General features: G+C 44.1%; 1 protein-coding gene across 1 annotated transcript in view; it reads right to left on the reverse strand.

The window, feature by feature from the left end:
- Window positions 1-2,794: 2,794 nt before the first annotated feature.
- The window catches only part of TMEM240 (transmembrane protein 240), a 128,494-nt gene continuing 107,075 nt past the window's right edge, over window positions 2,795-24,213 (reverse strand). Inside the window, exon 5 of the transcript XR_012234097.1 lies at window positions 2,795-3,060. The gene's annotated coding sequence lies outside the window, so the exon portion shown is untranslated. The remainder of the gene's footprint in view (window positions 3,061-24,213) is intronic.

A 24,213-nucleotide genomic window follows, 5' to 3' on the forward strand; every position in this document is an offset into this window, starting at 1 on the left:
CTTTAAGCGCGAGCTCCTCGCGGTAGTGTGGGCCATGACGGAGCGGTTCGCAGAGTACCTGGCGGGCTCCGAAGTGGTGGTGCGGACCGACAACAACCCGCTGGCCCACCTGGAAAATGCCAAATTGGGGGCTCTGGAGCAGCAATGGGTGACCCGGATGGCCAAGTTCAACTACAAGATCATCTACAAAAGAGGAGCAGAATATGTGCACGCGGATGCCCTCTCCAGGATCCGGCACACAACGCCAGGGAAAAGTCGAGACGACGAATCGGAAGGAGAAGAGACACCGTATGCCCTCACCGCTGCTGTGCTCATGGCTGCCACACAAGAAGGACCCCCAAGGGGTGTGCTGGAGCAATCACGTGACAGATGGATCCAACAGCAGCAAGAAGATGAGGAAATTGGGCTCCTACGCCGATGGGTGACCACCGGCAGACTACCCACTGACGCCCAGAGACAGACTTCGTCTCAGGATATGTTGCTGATGCTACGCCAATGGGAGAAACTAGTCATCAAGAAAGGACTGTTGTATCGTAAGACAGTATCACGGGCGACGTCTGCAACAACTTGGCAGGTAGTAGTGCCCAGAGCCCAACTCAGTGAACTGGCACGGGAAGCCCACGAAAAGGGGGCTCACTTCGGAGTCGTTAAAACCTTGCAATGGTTGCAGCAGATAGTTTACCATCCGCGCTTGCACGCTGCTGTGGAAGAAATTTGCCGGGTCTGCTGCCTATGCGAACTAGCTAAACCACCCGCACAACGGGCCCCGGTGCAAACGATAGTGACCTCAGCACCCCTCGAGCTCTTGACGGTGGACTATGTGACCATTGGCCCTGCATACCAGGGGTATGAGCATTTTCTCGTCATGGTGGATCACGTCACCAAATTTGCCGTGGTAACCCCCACCTGAGATCAAACTGCGGAGTCAGCCGCCTATGCAATCTGCAAGAACTTTATCCAAGTGTACGGCTGCCCTCAACAGATACATTCAGATCAGGGAGCATGCTTCCTGGGGAAGGTCATGGAGGAGCTACATCGTCTCTATGGTATCAATAAATCTCGGACCACACCATACCACCCACAGGGAAATGGGGCCTGCGAGCGCTTTAATCGGACACTAATTCAAATGTTGCATACCCTGGAGAGTGACCGGAAGGCCCGCTGGCCTGAGTATGTCCCTGAACTAGTGTGGGTCTATAACAACGGGTGCACAGAGTTACCGGCTATACCCCCTACTCACTGCTATTCGGGCGAGAAGGCAAAGGGATCACGGAGGTAGAACTAAACTCGGAGGAACCCCAACCCTGGTCTGGAGTGTCATCATGGGTCCGAAACCATCGACACTGGCTACAGACCCTTCAGCGCATTGACCAGACAAAACTCCAGGACCTAGAGCACCCAGGGGGGACTCTACCTCCACCCACCGACTTTCAGACTGGGGATCGAGTACTCGTACTAGACCAGTGCCCCAGAACAAGCTAGAACCCCGGTGGGAAGAGAGTCCTTACCGAGTATTGCGCCGAATAAGTCCCGATGGGCCTGTGTACGAGATACGACCTGAAAGGGACGGGGCACTTCCCACTCGTACTGTGCATCGTAATATGTTGCGGCCCTGTACATCCAACAATCCCGTGCAACTCGAACCCACTCCTCAGGCCCCCGAGCCAATGCCCACGGTCTGGGACCTAGAGGACGAAGAAAATAGCCTAGCGGTACAAGCGGGCCATCTAATGAACAATATCTGAGCAAGTCATGCCAGCCCATCAGAATCGGCCAGTCCACCACTGGCCACCACCCCAGAAAACTCCACCACAGTCGAACTAAGGCGCTCCGAGCGGTCAACAGCCGGCAAACCCCCCAAACGCTACGAACAGGATCAATTCGTATGGCAACAGGAACTTTTGTCTCAAAAGGCCAACCCGAGCCTACCAAGACCCTCGCCCAAGGACTGGCGAGCATACAGGATGGGGGAGTGTAGGAGGAGAGGCCTCCGCTGAGTACACGGGCCGGAACCGAGGGGACCGTCTTCCAGGTTCCTGGGGTATCTGTTTCCAGGGAGCAGAGCTAGGGGATGGACTGATGAGACAGACAGGGCAGTTGGGGGAGGAGTCCAGAGAAGAGGGGCGGAGAGGGCCAGACTGTATGAGTCAGCAGAACGAGGGAGAAGGAGGTGGAGACTTGGGGAGGGCCAGAGAGCGAGAGCCACGAGCAGCTTCCAGAGAGGAGGACAGTGACAGAAGGGAGACTCTCGGTGGACCGCAGGGAGACAGCGCCGAGCTGATTGACAAAAGAAGACTGCTGCCTCACTCCAGCTCTCTGCTGCGGCCTACTCGCAGCTGTCCGCGGCCGACGCCACCTCACTCCAGCTCGCGGCTGCGGCCTCCTCGCGGCGGCCCGCAGCCACCGCCGCTTCACTCCTGACCACAGCAGTGATTCCTCCTTTGCCACTGGCAGCTGCCACCGCCACGCTCCAGTCCGCAGTAGAGACTGGGCCTGTGCCCGCTGCGGATCCTCAGGTGCGACCTCAGACTGCGCCTGTGGTCTATCAACCGCCACTTATCACTGCCGCCGCCTGTCCCTGTGAGGGAGTTGCGGCCGCCACCCTCCCACTCCCAGGTGGTATCCCGTTGCCTCCACTGGAAATTATATTCACTAAAGGGTTGAAACAAAAGCGCAATAGGGTCTTATCCGGGTAAAATGGAATTTGGAAAATGGAATAAAATTCTCATGGAATTTGAAATAAAATAATAGGTGACACATTTTATAATTTTATTTTTTATTTTTATTATCTATACATTAATTCCTTTTAGCGTATTTTTAATCATACATATGCATGTAGCATTTAATTATCACTCTTACAAATATTTATTTCGGAGATTCATTCCGATTGTTGGATTATATTTTCTTTTTTAAATTCGAGCACTCTCCTTGGTGTAGTGGCGTGTTCGCTGGACTTTGATCTTTTTTCTTGCCCTCACGTCGTGGGTTCATTTTCTTCCCGTTCTTCCTCATTTTTTATCATCTTTTTCCTTTTTTTCTTTCCTTTTTTTCTTCTTTTATCTACAAAATATAATAAAGATTTATTTTTTAATTAGGGAATGTTTAACCTTTATGAACTCTTGACGCTTGAATTACTTTGATCTTTGACCTTTGCGGCGCACCTCGTGTCTTTGAGGGCGCCAAATTTGAAACTTGTATGTATAAATGCGATGACAGCTCTCTGTAGTCATGTATCAACCCCTGAAGAAGAAGCGTTATGCTTCGAAACGCGTAGGGATTAAAGGGTTAACTTTTTTAACCTTGTGTGGTTATTGAATCTGTCTGGCAGCGCACTTAAAGTCCAAGAATTTATTCCTTATTGAACTGTTGCCTCCACTGGGGGACATCCCGCCAAAGAACTCTCCGCGGGCCTGTTGTGCCCCTACTCCTCCTGGGCATCGGAACGCCCGAAGACTACGCCAGATCTTCAGCGGCTGGGCCCAGTGACTGCGACGCAGACACACCGTGGAACAGAACGCCGAGGGACATCAGGACGGATAAGTGATACATGGTGACTAAGGACCCATAGTCGGTCATTCCGCGGCCATATAGTGACCGCTCTTTGCCGGATTAGTGGTGTTCTCCCAAACCTTGTTTATGTGTATTAGCTCCCTGCGAGGACAACTACTGTTATTCTGTTGGTTGCGTAACAATAGCCCTAACGGCATTTATCTATAAAAGTTAACGTTTAAAGTCATATCTGTCTCGCGTCTCGTCACTGCATCCTGCGTACCTGCTATTACCACAACACCAACAAGAGGAAGGTTTTATAGCCCAAATCAACCAATCAGGCTGTAGATAACATAATAGGCTACTCTAACAAAGCATTTGAGTGGTCAGGTATAAATGAGCTATATCCGGGACTTGATATGTAAAGTAACACACCAATTAAACATTCAGGGAGGGACTGACAAGAGGTTCATTGCAGATGGACATTACTAGATTTGTTTTTTGGGCGGTACCATATAGCCAACTATCCAATTGGAACTTACAAAGGCGTGATTGAGTCACCAATAGACCGCCCCTTTTAAATTCAATGAAGTAGTGCCTCACTAACATCAAAAAGATGGACTCAATCCCTTTATCTATGAAGTAACAGCCACACGCTCCTGCCACTTTGTCGGCGCACACCGCTCTGGCAGATGATTGGTCAGCGCATCGCCGGCCGCTACGAGACCAGCGTCCTGGCCAGGAGTCAAACCCCGACCACGTGATCACGTGGACGGGGCCGAGTCACATGACCGGGACGTCAGACCATGTGTCATGCCCCGAGACCACACTGACAGGCGCGTGCGCACAGCGGAGAGCCATGGACGTACGGTCCAAAATACAATATCCATTCACAAAGGATCTATACTTATAAAGGTACCTCCAAACCTAAAAGAAGGAATGCATAAAGAATATATCTATACAACACTATTGTTAGGCGTCAGGTTTCTGCGTCTGCTCTGCAGGAATCCAGAGCCTCACATTCTGCGGTCTCCTGCTGTCTATCTACTGCAGAGAAGATTACTTTGCAGCAGACTGCTCCAGAGACTAAATTCCTCTGTGCTCATACTGGGCATGCTCACGAGACGATCTCCCATTGGAGATCGGGAGTCATGTGCCCAGGTCCTGCTCCTGATCTCATTGGTCCATCTCGGAGATCTGGAAGGTCCTGCACGGCTATAAAAAGCACGCATGACCGTTCAGCCATGCGCTAGTATAGACTGTACTTGCTATGTGTGAATGGTGACGGACTTATTAAGAAACCCCTTCCCTCTGATATTACGCATGTGGATAGGGAATTAGTTCAGCAGTCAGCGCCAGTCAGTGGCAAGCCTTTGGTCACTGTGCACACCGCACTTCTGTGCTAGCGTCCGACATTAAGCCTGCTTTGTAGCTGTGTCGTCCTGCGTCAGTGTCCTACGCCGCGCTGCAGTTGCAGCCCTTCTTGGCGCTCGCAGTAGCGACGCCGCACACATGGTAGGTCTAGATGGATGCAGCTCCTCTGTCTTAGGTCCTGCTCCTGTGACCTGATACCGTGTGTGCATTTACCTGAGGCCTGTGACTCTAACAGGCTCAGCCTTTTGTATGTTTTTGTTGCGACGCCTCTGTGTGTGAACAGAGCCCGCTCTGCGCACTTCAGGTGAAGTCTAACCCGTGTGCATTATACCGCCATATTGCTTGTCTGTCATTACCTAGCAGCGGTGTAACATCTACTGCACGGTGGACCCCGAGCGCGAATGCACTTTATTATTTATTTTTCGTTAGTGCATTCCGCCATTCCTAACAACTATAATATAAAGATATACAAGACCATATTAGATAAGTTAATTCACAATACATCATGCATAATCTATATAGATCACCTATCCCATATGACAAACATTATATCACAAAAGCAAAATACTATACAAGATGTCATATCAGGTTTGTGTGACCAATAGGTATATAAGAAAATGTTGCTCCAATAGATTCTTTTGGTCCCATAAATATCAATTTCCAATATTTTTCAGCAAAAGCAGATGAATCCTTAAATCCAGGAAGGAGGATGTATCCATGGACCTTTCTTGTAATACATTCAGTCCCAGGATACTTGACTTTAGATATACCTTGAATGGGCAAAAAATACCTTGCTCTATAAAATAAAAACAAAAATGAATTAAAAACAAGGTGTGATAAAAATTGAGACAGATGACTCAGAGAAAAGGGACAAAACTGCAGGTCTCATTGAGTCCATGTGGATACATTGATCTGAGTCTAGATCCACTTGGTCTCCAACCGCACAATCTAATACCCAAAACTACTCCATCTATACCTCTAACCTTGAGGTCATCGGAATCACATTGATGGTGCAGTTTAAAGTGTCTAGGCAGCATACCGAAATGTTCAGTATCCACCTCCTCCTTGGCAGCAAGGATATCATGGATATGTTCTCTAACTCTAGTTTTTAAAGCTCTAGTTGTAAGCCCCCCATAGATCTTATCACATGGGCAACGAGCATAATAGATAACTGCTTTTGTAGAGCATGTAATAGTCTGAGTAATTTTGAATTCCTTGCTGCCATCAGAGGAGTAGAACATGGTTGCGTTCTCGATGTTCGAGCATTCCACACATTTACAACATGGGGAACATCCCCATTTAGGTCTTGGAGGTTGGGAGAAAGGAAGTATTCTCTGATCATTTTTATTGTAATGACTTTGGACTAGTATGTCCTTCAAATTCTTGCTTCGTCTTGCCGTAATACTTGGAGTGGGGGGCAGATATACTTTAAGAGTATGATCCACAAGGAGTAGGGGCCAATATTTAGCAAAAACCTGACTCATCAAATTCCATTGTGAGTAGTAAGTGGTGATCATCCTCACTTTATTGGACTCATCATTTTGACCCTTCACATCTTTCCGAGATGTATATAAAAGGTCATGTCTCCTCTGTTTACTTGCTCTATCATAAGCCAAATTGATTTGTCTTTTTCTATACCCCCTGGCATAGAATCTTCTGTTGCCCTTTGTTCGAATTCCTCATTAGATGAGCATATCCGGTGAATTCTCAAAAATTGTCCAGTAGGAATTTATTTATGACTTGTGGAGGGTGGGCCGACCTTGCATGTACCACAGAGTTTGTGGATGTCTGTTTATGATATGAAACAGATCAGTTTGTAAAAAACCTTCTTTATCGCATTTGACTGTGACATCCAAAAACTCTATTGTTTCCATATGAGATTTATGGCCGTGCCAGATCAAGAACACATCATCGATCTACCGCGCCCAAAAGAGGGCGCGGTCCATCGATGAGTGTCGATCTGATAGGAAGAGGTCCCTCTCCCACGGCCCCAGAAACAGGTTAGCATAGGAGAGCCCAAAGGCCACCCCCATGGCTGTCTCCTGGAACTGTAGGTAGAGGGTCCCCCAAAAAAAAAAAAATTATGTTTTAACGCAAAATCGAATAAGTCCAAAATGAATTGAGCTTCTTCGTTTTCAAGGTTGGTAGAAAATAAATAGTGACTTACCGCCCTCAGGCCATTATCGTGTCGGATGCTGGTATAAAGGGCTTCAAATCACCCGTATCACGGATATACGAGGGCAACATTTCCGCAAGGGGTTTTAACTGGGCATCAATGTATTTACAGACCTTCTCAAGAAAGTTGCCCACACCTGAGACAATGGGTCTACCGAGGGGAGTCTTACAATCCTTATGAATCTTTGGTAAGAGGTACAGAGTTGGAATCTTACCTTCTGTTACAATTAAGGCAGAACGCCGAAACGTGCGTTGGGGCTGGCACAATCACCCACAGGAGGTAATATATGGCACTTTACTATTTAGCTATCATTATGTGTTCACGCTAATAATTCCTAGGGAAACCAGGATTATACAGGTGTTTCCTTTTCTCTTTCGTCCTAGCACTTTAGGAAGTTTTATATAGGGAATATTTAGGATGTGCGGCCTCTTTAGTGTTTTACTGTGGGTTATGGTGCTTTTTGTGGTTTCCTACTTTTTAAACCATGTTCATGTTTTATGTGTGCTTTTTTGTTAATCAATAAACTTTATACTTTTATAAATAAAATAGCCTCTTGTTGGTTCAAGTATTTTTTCGGATTGTATTGATTCTATTTGAACCTTGGTGATTTGTCCAGACTTAGTTTTGGTATGTGTTTGTTCAGTTTTTGGATAGAATGCCTCAAATACTGATTACGTTTCTGTTGTTTACTATTTTCAGTATTTTTTCACAGTTCTGTTGTTGCAGTCAGATGGACTATAAGGCCAGAGAAATGTCGTGGCGGACTAAAGTCAATAAGGTCTTTCAAAGTGGGTCTCCTACTATTGATTCAGATGACCAGAGAGGTGTGATGGAATTGCAGGAGAATGCGAAACGTCGTTTACAAAGACGTATGAGAGTATGGTGGAACAAAGCATTTTTAGAAAATTATCTTGGTTGGTAAACAAATGATTCCTTGAGATCTCAGAGTTCAGGTCTTTCCATCCTTCCCGGTGGAGGACGATGACTTTATAAACAAATGGGAGGAGATATGCAGTAGTAGCTCTTTTAAATTTATGGAACTACTAATTGCACGGAACCAAACGGTGATTGAAGGTATAGAAAAAGACCTGGACGCATCATATTCACGCCTTAAATATTCGGTTCCTAATGAAAAATTGACAACTTTTAATGAACAAATGGAAGCCTGTCTGGATACAAGGGAGAAATAGATTAGGATACACAATCCAAGAAACTTATGATGGAAATTTCTGACTATACCCAAAAAAAAGTATATAGGTGGAGAAAAGTAGTAGGTAGTTTCAAACCTAATAGGACAGTATCTATGTCATCCCTATCGTCAGTCAGTGGACAATCTGATACTTCAGTGAAGTCTGAGATCCCTATGAATACCAGATTGGGGAGAAAGAAGAATACGCGTCTAGGAGAATATCGGCAAATAGGCAACTAATCTAAACAGCCTAAAAATGATTCCAATGATCATAAGGTAATGTAATTTACCTGATCATGTCTTTTCAGCCCTTGATTTGTCTTTGCTATCTAGGGGACTTACGTTCTTACCAAGTACACATTTTGACCTTTTTACAGTAATCAAAGACTTGCACATCTTTGGCCGTTCTTTGATATTTAAGAAATGGTTCCATAATAATGAGTTACACCAGATGTTTCCAACACATGAAGAACATTTGACCTTACAGACCTTGGAGGAACTATCAAGGGAAAATGAAGGATTGGAAATGGGTAAGGTACCCAGTTTATATCAAAGATCAAGTAAGTTTCCACTCTTGTCCGCATGTCCTAACGTTGATCTATTTGTCCAGTTTGTCTAGGAGAAATTAGAGTGTATACCATCAGGAATTTATAAAGACAATTGGACATCTGAGGAAAGAAAAAGTCTTAATAGACTTAAGCAACTACAAGACGTTATTTATAAACCTGCGGACAAGGGTGGTAACATTGTGATATGACATTATAGGTTATATGAAGCAGAAGCCCACCGCCAGCTACGGGACAAGCAATGCTACCGTAGGTTGTCTTACAATCCTTTAGTCATCTATTCTGAGAAATTAGTGGGAATTTTAAATTTATCTATTGACAAACATATTATTTCCAAACAGTTACGGGATGTGTTAATAGTGACATAGGCAAAGATTCCAACTCTGTACCTCTTACCAAAGATTCATAAGAATTGTAAGACTCCCCCTGGTAGACCCATTGTCTCAGGTGTGGGCAACTTTCTTGAGAAGGTCTGTAAATACATTGATGCCCAGTTAAAAACCCTTGTGGAAATGTTGCCCTCGTATATCCGTGATACGGATGATTTCTTAAAAAAGATAGAATCTATCAGTGTGGAGGAGGGGGCAATTCTTGCCACATGTGATGTTGAAGCCCTTTATACCAGCATCCGACACGCAAGGTATTTTTAACCCATTCAAGGTATATCTAATGTCAAGGGTCCTGGCACTCAATGTATTACAAGAAGGGTTCATGGATACATCCTCCTTCCTGGATTTAAGGATTCATCTGCTTTTGCAGCAAAATATTGGAATTTGATATTTATGGGACCAAAAGAATCTATTGGAGCAATGTTTTCTTAAATATCTATAAGCCACACAAGCCTGATATGACATCTTGTATTGTATTTTGCTTTTGTGATATAATATTTGATGTTTGTGATATAGGAGAGGTGATCTATATAGATTATGAATGATGTATTGTGAATTAACTTATCTAATATGGTCCTGTATATCTTTATACTATAGTGTTGCCCATAGATATATTCTTTATGCATTCCTTCTTTTAGGTTTGGAGGTACCTTTATAAGTATAGATCCTTTGTGAATGGATGTTGTATTTTGGACCGTATGTCCTTGGCACTCCACTGTGCGCACGCACCTGTCGGTGTGGGCTCGGGGCATCGTGGGGCGTGACACATGGCCTGACGTCCCAGTCATGTGACTCAGCCCCGTCTACGTTATCACGTGGGAGGGGTTTGACTCCTGGCCGGGACGCTGGTCTCGTCACGGTCGGCGATGCGCTGACCCCTCATCTGCCAGAGCGGTGTGCGCTGACAAAGCTGGCACGTGTGGCTGTAACTTCATAGATAAAGGGATCGAGTCCATCTTTTTGATGTTAGTGAGGCACTATTTCACTGAATTTAAAAGAGGCGGTCTATTGGTGACTCAATCACGCCTTGGTAAGCTCCAATTGGATAGTTGGCTATATGGTACCGCCCAAAAAACAAATCTAGTAATGCTCATCTGCAATGAACCTCTTGGATGTCAGTCCCTCCCTGAATGTTTAATTCATGTGTTACTTTACATATCAAGTCCCGGACATAGCTCATTTATACCTGACCACTCAAATACTTTGTTAGTGTAGCCTATTGTGTTATCTACAGCCTGATTGGTTGATTTGGGCTATAAAACCTTCCTTTTGGTGTGATGCCACCCCCGGAAGAAGGCAGAACGCCGAAACGTGCGTTGGGGCTGGCCCCATCACCCACAGGAGGTAATATATGGCACTGACTATTTAGCTATCATTATTTGTTCGCTCTAATACTTCCTAGGGAAACAAGGATTATACAGGTGTTTCCTTTTCTCTTTCGTCCTGGCCTTTTAGGAAGTTTTATATAGGGAATATTTAGGATGTGCGGCCTCTTTAATGTTTTACTGTGGGTTATGGTGCTTTTTGTGGTTTCCCACTTTTTAAACCAAGTTCATGTTTTGTGTGTTTTTTTGTTAATCAATAAACTTTATACTTTTATACCTAAAATAGCCTCTTGCTGGTTCAAGTATTTTTCCGGATTGTATAGGAGGCTATGTGGTAGCTCATACCGTATATAGGAGATTATGTGAGGGCTCATAGCATATAGTGAGGCTATATGGAGGGATCATACTGTATATAGGAGGCTATATGTTGGCTCATATTATATAGGAGGCTATGTGGTGGCTCTCATGGTATATAGGAAGGTTGTGTTTGGGGTCTTACTGAGTATACAGGAGAATGTGGAGGCTCATTATATATAGAGAGGCTGTGTGGTGGGCTCATACTGTATATAGGGGGCTATGAGGGGAGCTAATACTGTATAGGAGGCTATGTGGTGGCTCATACTGTATATAGGAGGATATGTGAGGGCTCATTTTATATAGCGAGACTATGTGGGGGTTCATACTGTATATAGAGGCCTATGTGGGGGCTCATACTATAATATACAGGGTGCTAGTTTGGAGCTCATATTGTATATAGGAGGATATGTGGGGGCTCATCTACCATATAATCGTCTAATTCTGTCTGTAACGGAAATCCGGCATCACTGATTGGTCGCGCCCAGTCGGCCGCGACCAATCAGCGACAGGCGCAGTCTAGCCGTGAATTGGCGCGGCATTCGAACGATGCATGCCACTGCCACCGTCGAGAGATCTGCGGCGCTAGCCACTGATCTCCCGACGGTTGCCTGCCGCACGGAGGTCAGCGGCGACGCAGCCGGGAGATGATCGGCGCAGCGCTCAATGTGCTGATGGTACCCAGGGTCCGGAGGAGAGGAGACTCTCCTCCGGGCCCTGGGTACCATAAACCTGTAAAAACATAGAATTAAAATAAAAAAGTGTTATTCTCACCTTCCGACGGCCCCCGGACTCTTCCCCTCCTATCACCACGCGCCCGGCATCTTCCGGTTCCAGTAATGCTTTGCGCGAAAGACAGCTGATGACGTCGCGCTCTCGCGAGAGTGACATCATCTCCCGTCCTTCGCGCTAAGCATTACTGGGACCGGAAGATGCCGGGAGCGTGGAGAGGAGATCGGGGGCCGTCGAAAGGTCAGTATATCTCTCTATTTGTAACGGAAATCCCGCGTGCAGAGCACTGTGCCCTCCCGATGCAGTAGCATCGGGCCTTCATCTAGTACTGTTTATAAGGGACTGTGTATGGGCTCTTATGGTATATAGGGACTGTATGGGGGCTCTTACAGTATATAAGAGGATGTCGACATACCTCATTCTGCTCAATATTAAGTGATACAATTAATATGAATATACATCATGATAATTAATATTAATAGTGAGCAGAATTAATTTCCATCTATTCGTTCGGCCTCCATAACAGTCACTGTCTCTCATGTGGCCCCTTGGGAAAATTCATTGCCCACATCTGCACCTCGGACCTGATCGGAAGCCCAACATGGCAAAGCTAAAGCTACATTCACATAGCTGTGTCCAATTTTGCATCCTTGATAGACAGACTCTTTTTCAGTGATTTATATTAATGGAAGTGTCTTACATGAATACAGCATTTAGGCATTATAATCTATGGTGCTTGTTCACATGGGCGTGTATTTTCATGGACCGTGTGTCTGTGCAAAACTCGAAGAGAAATGCCCATTTTTTTTCCAACGGCTCGGATGACAAAGGCCAATACAAGTCTGAGTCCATGCAAAAAGTGTACAATACTCGGATGGCATCCATGTACCATCCGTGTGCTTTACGTGTTTAACATTGTATAGTATAGAAGAAGCTTTGTAATTTATTTCTTTATTATTCCGTGAAAAACGCTGATCAAATTGATGGTAAAAATGGACAAACGGACCAAACACTGATAACACTCTAAGGGCTCATACTCACTGGAGAGAAAATCGGACGAGTGCAATCCGATTAAAAATCGGATTGCACTCTGACCAATGTTAGTCAATAGGTGACATCTCACTTGCGATTTTTTTTTTTTCACAACCGAAATTGGACTGAGTAAAAAATCGCAGCATGCTGCGATTTGCTGCGATTTTCGTTTGAAAATCACCAATGCAAGTCAATGGATGCGATTAAAAAACAGACCAAAAATGGACCATCCGTTTTCTATCCGTTTTAAATGGATCCATTACCATTATGTGTCATAGAACACTGTAAATAGTCCTGTAAATGACTGTAGAAAAATAGTTGCCTAGAAAATAAAACGCATGGCATACGGATGAAAAATGGATGTAAAACGGATGGTGAGATTAAAAATCACATACAAAACTCATGACAATTGCATAGTTTTGGTCCGTTTTTTCTGTCCAGAAAACGGACCTTTTTTTTTTTTTTTTTTACTCGCAAATGAGTATGAGCCCTAATGGTAAAAAACGGGACACACCAACAAAACACTGACGACACAATGATGGTAAAAACAGACACATGGACCAAACACTGATGGTAAAAACGGACACATGGACCAAACACTGATGGTAAAAACGGACACATGGACTAAACACTGATGGTAAAAACGGACACATGGGCAAAACACTGATGGTAGAAAAGGATACACATACCAAACACTGATGACTGATGGTAAAGATGAACACACGGGACAAACACTGATGGTAAAAACGGACACATGGGCCAAACACTGATGATAAAAACTGACACGCGGGCCAAACACTGATGATAAAAACTGACACGCTGGCCAAACACTGATGGTAAAAACTGACACGCGGGCCAAACACTGATGGTAAAAACTGACACGCAGGCCACACACTGATGGTAAAAAGGGACACTCGGACCAAATACTGATAGTAAAAACGGACACTCGGACCAAATACTGATGGTAAAAACGGACACTCGGACCAAACACTGATGGTAAAAACGGACACGCTGGCCAAACACTGATGGTAAAAACTGACACTCGGACCAAACACTGATGGTAAAAACGGACACATGGACCAAACACTGATGGTAAAAACTGACACGCGGGCCAAACACTGATGGTAAAAACTGACACGCGGGCCAAACACTGATGGTAAAAAGGGACACTCGGACCAAATACTGATGGTAAAAACGGACACTTGGACCAAACACTGATGGTAAAAACTGACACACAGGCCAAACACTGATGGTAAAAACAGACACGCGGGTCAAACACTGATGGTAAAAACGGACTCACGGGTCAAATATTGATGACCTACTGATTGTAAAAACAAACATGGGCCAAACGCTGATGGTAATAATGGACACACGGCCAAACACTGATGGTAAAAAGAATCACACATACCAAACACTGATGACTGATAGTGAAAACGACACACGTGCCAAACACTGATTGTAGAACCGGACACGCTGGCCAAACACTGATTGTAGAACTGGACACGCTGGCCAAACACTGATGGTAAAAACGGACACTCGGACCAAACACTGATGGTAAAAACGGACACTCGGACCAAACACTGATGGTAAAAACGGACACGCTGGCCAAACACTGATGGTAAAAACGGACACGCTGGCCAAACACTGATGGTAAAAACGGACACGCGGGTCAAACACTGATGGTAAAAACGGACACACGGGTCAAATATTGATGACATACTGATTGTAAAAACAAACATGGGCCAAACGCTTATGGTAATAACGGAAACACGGCCAAACACTGATTGTAGAACTGGACACGCTGGTCAAGGCCAAACACTGATGGTAAAGAGGGACACTCGGACCAAATACTGATGGTAAAAACGGACACTCGGACCAAAAACTGATGGTAAAAACGGACACTCGGACCAAACACTGATGGTAAAAACGGACACGCGGGCTAAACAATGATGATATAAACTGACACGCTGGCCAAACGCTGATAGTAAAAACGGACACGCGGGCCAAACACTGATGGTAAAAACGGACACACGGGTCAAATATTGATGACATACTGATTGTAAAAACAAATATGGGCCAAACGCTCATGTTTACCCTCACTTGTCTTCCCTTCTTTTGAGGTCCATGCCGTCAGACTCTACACCCCCTTCTCCATGCAAGTGGCGGTGGTGTATCGTCCTCCCGGCCCCTCCCATCAGTTCCTGGATCATTTTGCCACTTGGCTTCCACATTTTCTCTCCTGTGACATCCCTACCCTCATCATGGGAGATTTCAACATCCCCATTGCTCTTCCCCTCTCCCCATCTGCTACTCACCTTTTATCTCTAACCTCATTTGGCCTTTCGCAGCTTACTAATTCTCCAACGCATGAAGACGGAAACTCCCTCGACTTGGTCTTCTCTCGGCTTTGTGCAGTGGATGATTTTGCAAACTCCCCTCTCCCGCTCTCTGACCACAATCTTCTTTCATTCTCTATAAAGAACTGCCAGGCTGCTCAGGTCACCCCCACTGTCCAGACTTATAGAAACATACAGGCCATTAACACCCAGAAACTTCTGAAGAACTTGCAGTCTTCATTGGCCCCTATCTCCTCCCTCTCATGTCCTGATTCTGCATTGAAGCATTACAATGAAACACTTTAAAGTGCCCTGGATGAATTTGCACCCCCTATAAATAGAACACCACAACACAGACGGCGACAACCCTGGCACACGGTGCAAACACGTTTCCTGCAGCGGTGCTCCAGGTGCGCCGAACGTCTGTGGAGAAAATCCAATCTACACGAAGATTTCATCCATTTTAAGTTTATGCTTAGAACATACAACACTGCCCTTCACCTCTCCAAACAAACCTATTTCAACACCCTCATCACCTCACTGTCCAATAACCCGAAACGTCTCTTTGACACTTTTCATTCTCTACTCAATCCAAGAGTACAGGCCCCAACCATGGCGCTCCGAGCTGACGATCTGGCCAATTACTTCAAAGAAAAAATTGACCAGATCCGACAGGAAATTATCTCCAAATCCCCTCATACCATGCACTGTCCTCCCTCCCCCACTGCATCTAACTCGCTCTCTGATTTTGAACCAGTCACAGAAGAAGAAGTAAGCAGGCTCCTTGCATCTTCTCGCCCAACTACTTGCACCAGTGACCCATTTCCGTCACATCTCCTCCAGTCCCTTTCCCCTGCTGTCACCCCTCACCTAACTAAAATATTTAACCTCTCTCTCTCTTCTGGTATTTTTCCCTCCTCATTTAAGCATGCCATCATACATCCACTACTTAAAAAACCATCCCTCGACCAAAACTGTGCCGCTAACTATAGACCTGTCTCTAATCTTCCCTTCATCTCTAAACTCCTGGAACGCCTGGTCCACTCCCGTCTTATCCGCTATCTCTCAGAAAACTCTGTTCTCGACCCTCTCCAATCCGGTTTCCGCTCTTTACACTCCACTGAAACTGCCCTCACTAAAGTCTCTAATGATCTGCTAACAGCTAAATCAAATGGTCATTACTCCATGCTAATTCTCTTGGATCTCTCTGCAGCATTCGACACTGTGGATCATCAGCTCCTCCTCACTATGCTCCATTCCATTGGCCTCAAGGACACCGTTCTCTCCTGGTTCTCCTCCTATCTCTCCGACCGCTCCTTTACTGTTTCTTTTGCCGGTTCCTCCTCCTCTCACCTTCCCCTTACTGTTGGGGTTCCTCAAGGATCGGTTCTAGGCCCCCTCCTCTTCTCCTTGTACACTGCCCCTATTGGTCAAACAATCAGTAGATTTGGTTTCCAGTACCATCTCTATGCTGATGACACCCAATTATACACTTCTTCTCCTGACATCACGCCAGCCTTTCTAGAAAACACTGGCGATTGTCTAAACGCTGTGTCTAATATCATGTCCTCACTATATCTGAAACTGAACCTGTCAAAGACTGAACTCCTGGTGTTTCCTCCCGCTACTAATGTACCTATACCCGACATTGCTATTTCTGTGTGTGGTTCCACTATTACTCCCCAGCAACATGCCCGCTGTCTTGGGGTCATACTTGATTCCGAGCTTTCCTTTGCCCCCCACATTCGATCACTGGCTCGCTCTTGTCATCTGCACCTCAAAAACATTTCTAGAATTCGACCTTTTCTTACTTTTGACTCTGCAAAAACTCTTACTGTTTCTCTTATTCATTCTCGTCTCGACTATTGTAGCTCTCTTCTAATCGGTCTCCCTCTTACCAAACTCTCCCCTCTCCAATCTGTCTTGAATGCTGCAGCCAGGATCATATTCCTCACCAATCATTACACCGATGCCTCTACCTTGTGCCAGTCATTACACTGGCTACCAATCCACTCCAGAATTCAGTATAAACTTATTACCCTCACCCACAAAGCCCTCCATGGCTCAGCACCACCCTACATCTCCTCCCTTGTTTCAGTATACCACCCTACCCGCGCCCTCTGTTCTGCTGATGACCTGAGGTTAGTATCCTCAATAGTCAGAACCTCCCACTCCCGTCTCCAAGACTTTACACGTGCCGCGCCAATTCTTTGGAATGCACTTCCCAGGTCAATACGATTAGTCCCCAATCCCCACAATTTTAAGCGTGTCCTGAAAACGCATTTATTCAGACTGGCCTATCGCCTCAACACATTAACCTAACCTATCCCTGTGTGGCAGAGCCAAAAGTTTTACCATAACCAGGTTCCCAGCATCATGTTCCCACATGCTTTATGCATCCATTAGCCCTCTGTGTCTGTACTGTTACACACTTAACATTATGGCTGGTCCATACAATCAGAGCAACTGTTACCACCCACCTTTCGTGTCTACCTCTTTCCTCATAGACTGTAAGCTTGCGAGCAGGGCCCTCACTCCTCTTGTTATTTGTTATAATCTACTGTATGTGATTATTGTTATGCTGTAATGTCTATTGTCTGTACAAATCCCCTCTGAAATGTAAAGTGCTGCGGAATATGTCGGCGCTATAAAAATAAAATTTATTATATTATTATTATTATAAACGCTGATGGTAATAACGGACACACGGCCAAACACTGGTATGTGTGATTCTTTTTACCATCAAACACTGATGACTGATAGTGAAAACGACACACGTGCCAAACACTGATTGTAGAACCGGACACGCTGGCCAAACACTGATTGTAAAAACGGACACGCGGGCCAAACACTGATGGTAAAAACTGACACGCGGGCCAAACACTGATGACTGATGGTGAAACTGGACACGCTGGCCAAACACTGATGGTAAAAATGGACACGTGGGCCAAACACTGATGGTAAAAACTGATACGCGGGTAAAACACTGATGACTGATGGTGAAAACAGACACGCGTATCAAACACTGATGGTGAAAATGGACATGCGGGTCAAACACTGATGGAAAAAATGGACACACATACCAAACAATAATGACTGATGGTGAAAACGGACATGCGGGCCAAATACTGATGGTAAAAACGGACACGCGGGCCAAACACTGATAGTAAAAATGGACACACATACCAAACCTTGATGACTGATGGTGAAAACGGATGCACAGACCAAGCACTGATGGTAAAAACAGGCATACGAGCCAAACACTGATGGTAAAAGCGGACAGGCGGGCCAAACACTGATGGTAAAAACGGACATGTGGGCCAAACACTGATGGTAAAAACGGACATGTGGGCCAAACACTAATGGTAAAAACGGACACGCGGGCCAAACACTGATAGTAAAAATGGATACACATACCAAACCTTGATGACTGATGGTGAAAACGGATACACGGACCAAACACTGATGGTAAAAACAGACATACGAGTCAAACACTGATGGTAAAAGCGGACAGGCGGGCCAAACACTGATAGGTAAAAACGGACATATGGGCCAAACACTGATGGTAAAAACGGACATATGGGCCAAACACTGATGGTAAAAACGGACATACGGGCCAAACATTGATGACTGATGGTGAAAACGGATATACGGACCAAAAACTGATGGTAAAACAGACATATGGGCCAAACACTGATGGTACAAATAGACATGCGGGCCAAACACTGTTGGTATTAAAATAAAAAAAAATTAAAAAAAAAAAAAAGACACACGGACCAAACACTGATGGTAAAAAAGGACACACGGACCAAACAATGATGAAGACACCAATTTTTCATGTACGTGTATAAACACAGAAGTGTTAATGAGGTCTAAAGCTGGTTAGACAAAATAGATGTACATTAACAGGACTGCTGACCATGTAATATCTATAGGGGCCTCCATACTCCTCCACTCGTTTTCAGATCAAAATTATGGCAACCCCATGGACTCCATTCTAACCAATGGCGCACTTTGGGCGCCATTAGTTTACGCCATGCCCGGTTTCAGGTTCTGCCAACATTTGAATATTTCTCTCTTGAGAAAACGATACAGAAATATCCAAGTAACAAGTGCAGGTGTGAATGGGGCCTAAATTTGGTCATTGGTCATTGTACATTGATCTGCTCCACAAATCACAGGTCTTCTCATGATGCTGCTCCATCCAATTTCTAGTCTTGCGTCACATTAAAATTACATTTTAAAAATAAATTCCAGCTGCACCAACAGTTTTCACAACTCAAATTTTAGGGTTCGGTAATGTGAATTTAACACTTTAATGAAGAAATTCTTCACAGTTTTGAACTGGGTTGTCCTAAATTCTCTAAAGATTTCTACCACTTCTAAAGTAAATCTGCTCATTAAAGGAGCACTCCAGCCAAAAAAATGATACGTTGTTATGCTTGATGCAGGGCCTGAGGGGGCGGAGCACATGACGCTGAAGTTTTCTCATTGGTTGTCTTTAGCGCATGTGTCATCTCCACCCACATGCCGTGGACCAGGCATATCACGGTCTAAGAGGATGTCACTCGCAGAAGAGGGCAACACTACCCCAATATGTAATTTTCATCTTGATTCGAGATTCAGATTTTTATCCTAGGGGAGTGTCCCTCTTAGTAATACAGGCTGGATGTGAGCTTTGTGTTAATTTCCAGGCTTTTGCTGACTTAACTTACCTGTATCAGCACAGCTGTAATACTGTACTTTCTTCACCACGTGTTGTCCATAGACTGTTTTCTCTGCCCTCCTTGATATACTTTCTCCCATCTTCAATGCAGATATGTGTATAACCCCTCTTTCCCTACCTTTTGTTATCTCTAACACTAAGAGAAGGGAAAACAGAGAGTCCTTAGAGGCAGGAGCTCTGATGGATTAAAAATATATCTGCAAAAGACAAAGGACTTGCAGACGACATGCTGCAGAAAAATGGTACAATATTTTAAACTTTGATTTTAGGAAATAAAGCAACAATATACAAAATGGGAAATTGTACATATCTTTAAAAAAATATAAATTTCAAAGGCGCACAGTACCAGGCTCAATGCATGAAGAGGTGTGGGGTATGTTCTGGGAAAAAAAATGCATGTTGTTCTAATCCTGTAAATCCCTTTAATTCAGAGATTCTCAGCATGTCCTGACACAATTTGAAGACCACAAAATCCGTGCAAGTGGAGGAACCCTACAAGTGTGGACAAGTGTCAAGTCCAATGGCAAAATAGTAAACCACAAGCAAAAAATAAAAGCACAAGCATCCAAAGAGCAAAAACCTCTTTTTATTACAGTCACATTTCCACGTGGTTTTGTTTGAACAATAGTTTTGTTTCGGGCAAATTCTTACAGTATTGAGGTTACTCCTGCCACACATCTTCCTGTGCCCCCCGTTTGCTTTATGGGGCCACCGGATTCAGAATAGACGGACAGACATGTTCATCAGTAACTTTAGAGAGCGGGGACATTAAAGTGTCACACTTTCCATTCCGCTGTAAAACAACCACTTTGATTATTTGGAAAATTCCCCTGTCTTGTGTTGGTTCACTTTTTAACTCTTTCTATTTCACATGGGATTAACCAAAGTAAATGTTAAGAACATGCAGGTTAACCATCGGGACCATTGCTTTTATTCCATTCACTTGGACTAACTAATAGCAAGGCTTATCTTTAATTATCCGCATTACATATGGGCAGTTGGCACCAGATTAGAACATTTATAAACAGCCATTACCCAATAACAGTCATAAAGGAGAATAGGTTATATGAAGGATTAGTTTGGAGGGGTGGTAAGAAAAAAAATCTGGATTTTAGTATGTGTATGACATAATAAAGGTGTAATAGAAGTTTCGCCTTATGGCCAACTTCAGGGGGTCTGTGAAACATGGTCCAAGTACAGACCGCGTTGTCTAGATAGGCCACAGGTCTCCTGATCCAAGAGTTCAGATCAGGAGACCCGCAACCAGTGCATACTTGGACTGTGTCTCACAGACGTCTAAGTTCAGTCTTCAAGGGAATCTGATTTTTCCCCCTCCTCGAAAAGTAACACCAATACCATCCTTTTTTTTTTTTTCTCCAATACTTTCCAAAGACATGATTATTAGCTCCAGGATTGGCCCAATTTTGTTAAGAGTAAAATAAAGATGGCTTGTGTCATATGCAAATTACTATTCCACAGTCAAGGAGGAGGAGGCCAATAAATCCCACCCCAAGCATGCCCAATTCAGTACGATTGATGAGCGCAAGCCTTGGGATAAAATAACCTATCCTCAGAGATGTCAATTAAGTCCGATTGAATGTGACTACGCCAACCACCACTTTACCAGGAAGCGTAAGTGTAAGTGGTTGGAACCAACACCCAAAGAAGTCCCATTTTGATCTTTAGCTATGGCGCATAGGAAAAAAAAATTACTAAATGCTAAAGACTATAGCAATAGATGCAGTCACAAAAGCACTGCAGTTTATCCATACCATGACCAACCATGAAAAAAGAAAAAATAACCCAAAAGGAAACTCCACCTACAAGTTTGATTCTGAATCTTCTGCTCCCCAGGAGCTCTCAAGGAAGGTCAAATTGGCTAATAAGAAGGGACAGGTCACCGTCTTAGGGAGCAGTCTGACTGCCGTTTAAATCAAATCGAGATCAAAACGCAAAGCATGGACTGGCCGGCAGCTATCCAGGCCCAAGTGAGACAGCTGCATAGAAACATATGAAGCTGTCATGTTAGGGTGGGGCGAGCCGCCGGCCAGTCCGAACACTGTGATCCGATCTCGGTCCGATTTATACGGCCATCTGACTGCACGTTTATCATGAGTCACATCCAACGACCACCAACAAGAGTCCGGTCTCCAGGGATCGGGTGGAATTTCGATTCGAATCCATATAATAGGAGTGAGAATGATAAATGTAATAGTAGAATGAATCATCAGTTAAGGACATTCTCTCCACCGGCTTTTATACTTTAGATCTCACAGTATTTAGCATTGAATTAGCAAATTTATCTCTTTTTGTTTAATAAAAAAAATAAAAGTAAAATATTAGAATAATCAGGTTTATTCTATAAAGTGCCATTACGCTCATGCCACGGAGGCTTACTAGATTTTTCAAGCAACTATATACTGTAAATATTCAGCTGATTCCTAAGCCTAAACCATTGCAATAGACATTCCTTTTTTTAACAGAGTTTTCAAAAGGTCTCAGCAAAATGAAGAGTTTAGAAAAGGGGTTTTTTTTGCAGTCTTTTCATGTGACAGTGCCTAGTTTGGCGTACGGTAGATTCCTTTAGGATCCAAACCTAATATTCAATACCTCTTCAGGAAAAAATACAATAAAAAAAATTCCCATACGAACAGCAAAGTGTTTTGAGAAGGATTTTGGAGCAGATCAATTAAAAAAAAAAAATCAGTTGAAACATAGCCTATACATATTAGATAGTTGTCGGCCGAACGATCATTGGACCAACAGTTCTCCCAACTCCCCAATACACACTCAGGCTTCTTATATTCTCTATTTGCTTTCTGCCTCCGAACAAGAATATCGGCCATTTAAAGTTAATAGGTTGGATCCTTCTCTGCCCCGACATCATCGGGGAAGAATCGGGAGACCCCCATAAAGATTAGATGGTCATTCAATCGTGCCGTAATCTGCAGATTCAGCCAACTTTTACAGTATCTAATGTGTACGGGCAGCCTTTATGCCTGAATCCTGCCGCATTCCTACACCCGTTTCCCTATGACAACACTTCCGGTCTGTGCTCTGCCCTTAGGTTGCATTGTTATCAAAGACACATTTTTGAAAATTTTCTGGACATGTTTAGATGCTGGAATATTGTGACCTGTCATGTCTCCCGATATGTCTAACTGAGCGACTACTTGTTCACACTCATGGTCCAACCAGTGCCAGTCTGTAAAGTTACACACCCCTTTAATATGGCCTCATTCAGACATCTGATTGTCTCATACGAGTGCTTTCTGTGATGTTCACGGATTGTACTCATACCTGTGATACTCCATGGGGTCATACTTGATTTTTCGGCAATTCAAGTCTATGGGTCCATGAAAAATTTGGACCCCACTCGGATGATTTTCACAGACTGTCAGAATGAAGGAGGAAAAACTTTTTATTTTCTCCACGTACGAGAAAAAACGATGACACGGACCATAATCTGATCAAAATAATGAGTCCGTTTTTCTGGTACGTGAGTAAAACTGAGGCCTAAGGCAAAAGGTAGCACCCAATTGTCATTTCATACAAATTGTCCCAGGAGGGATAACAGAGGAACAATCGCAACATGGAGTTATTAGAAAAAGATGTTCCAGAATTTTTATGTGCTTATTTATTAAGATAGACATGTCAGGAGCGAAGACAGATCGCTGATGGATGCAGAACAGTCCATATCCTATGAACAGGTAACACACATAGCAAGGATCCGAGTGATGAAATGCCCATGGCTGCTCTATTTTAGAAAATAACTGGAGCAGGTCTATTAATATTTTTTTAATTAGGAATCTGCTAATTAAAGGAAAACTCCATATTTGAACAACATGCAATTTTAAAAAAACGGAAAAATAAAAAAAAAACCTCTAGATAAAATATGCAGTAATCTGACAAGGACTTTGTGATCTTTATCTCGTACTTAAAGGGGTATTCCCATCTCCGAGATCCTATCCCAACAGGTAGTCGGTGTAATAATATTAGGAAATTCCTCCAGTTAGAAATGTAGTATAGTTCTTCTGATTTGCTATGTCTCTTTCCTCATGTGCAGGCATTGCAGGACCTTAGGTATCCATGGTTATGTCCATTGATAAAGTAAGTTATTTTGCTAGTTGCTAGTGGTCGTAGCCATGGAAACTAAGGTCCTGCAATGCCTGCACATGAGGAAAGAGACACAGTGAATCAGAAAAACTATACTACATTTATAATTGGAGGTATTTGCTAATATTGTTATTATTACACCTACTACATACTGGGATAGAATCTTGGAGATGGGAATACCCCTTTAATTTGATGTTTTCTTCTCCATAAAAATTCTGACTTCTGTTGGTTTTCAAAAAGCAGTGCATTGTGGGAGCTCAGATGACAGTTAAAGCTAAGCTCTTAAGTCACCCGGAACTCAACTGTTGTCTGTTTCCACGGGCAACCGGCAGAATTCTAAAACATCTACAGTTAGGAATGGAGGAACCACAATGAGCTGAATGTTGGTAGAAATCTGTAAATTAATGGG

The sequence above is a fragment of the Dendrobates tinctorius genome, unplaced genomic scaffold (genome assembly GCF_039654945.1).
Source record: "Dendrobates tinctorius isolate UK_male_01 unplaced genomic scaffold, ASM3965494v1 ptg000086l, whole genome shotgun sequence".
NCBI classification, from domain to species: domain Eukaryota; kingdom Metazoa; phylum Chordata; class Amphibia; order Anura; family Dendrobatidae; genus Dendrobates; species Dendrobates tinctorius.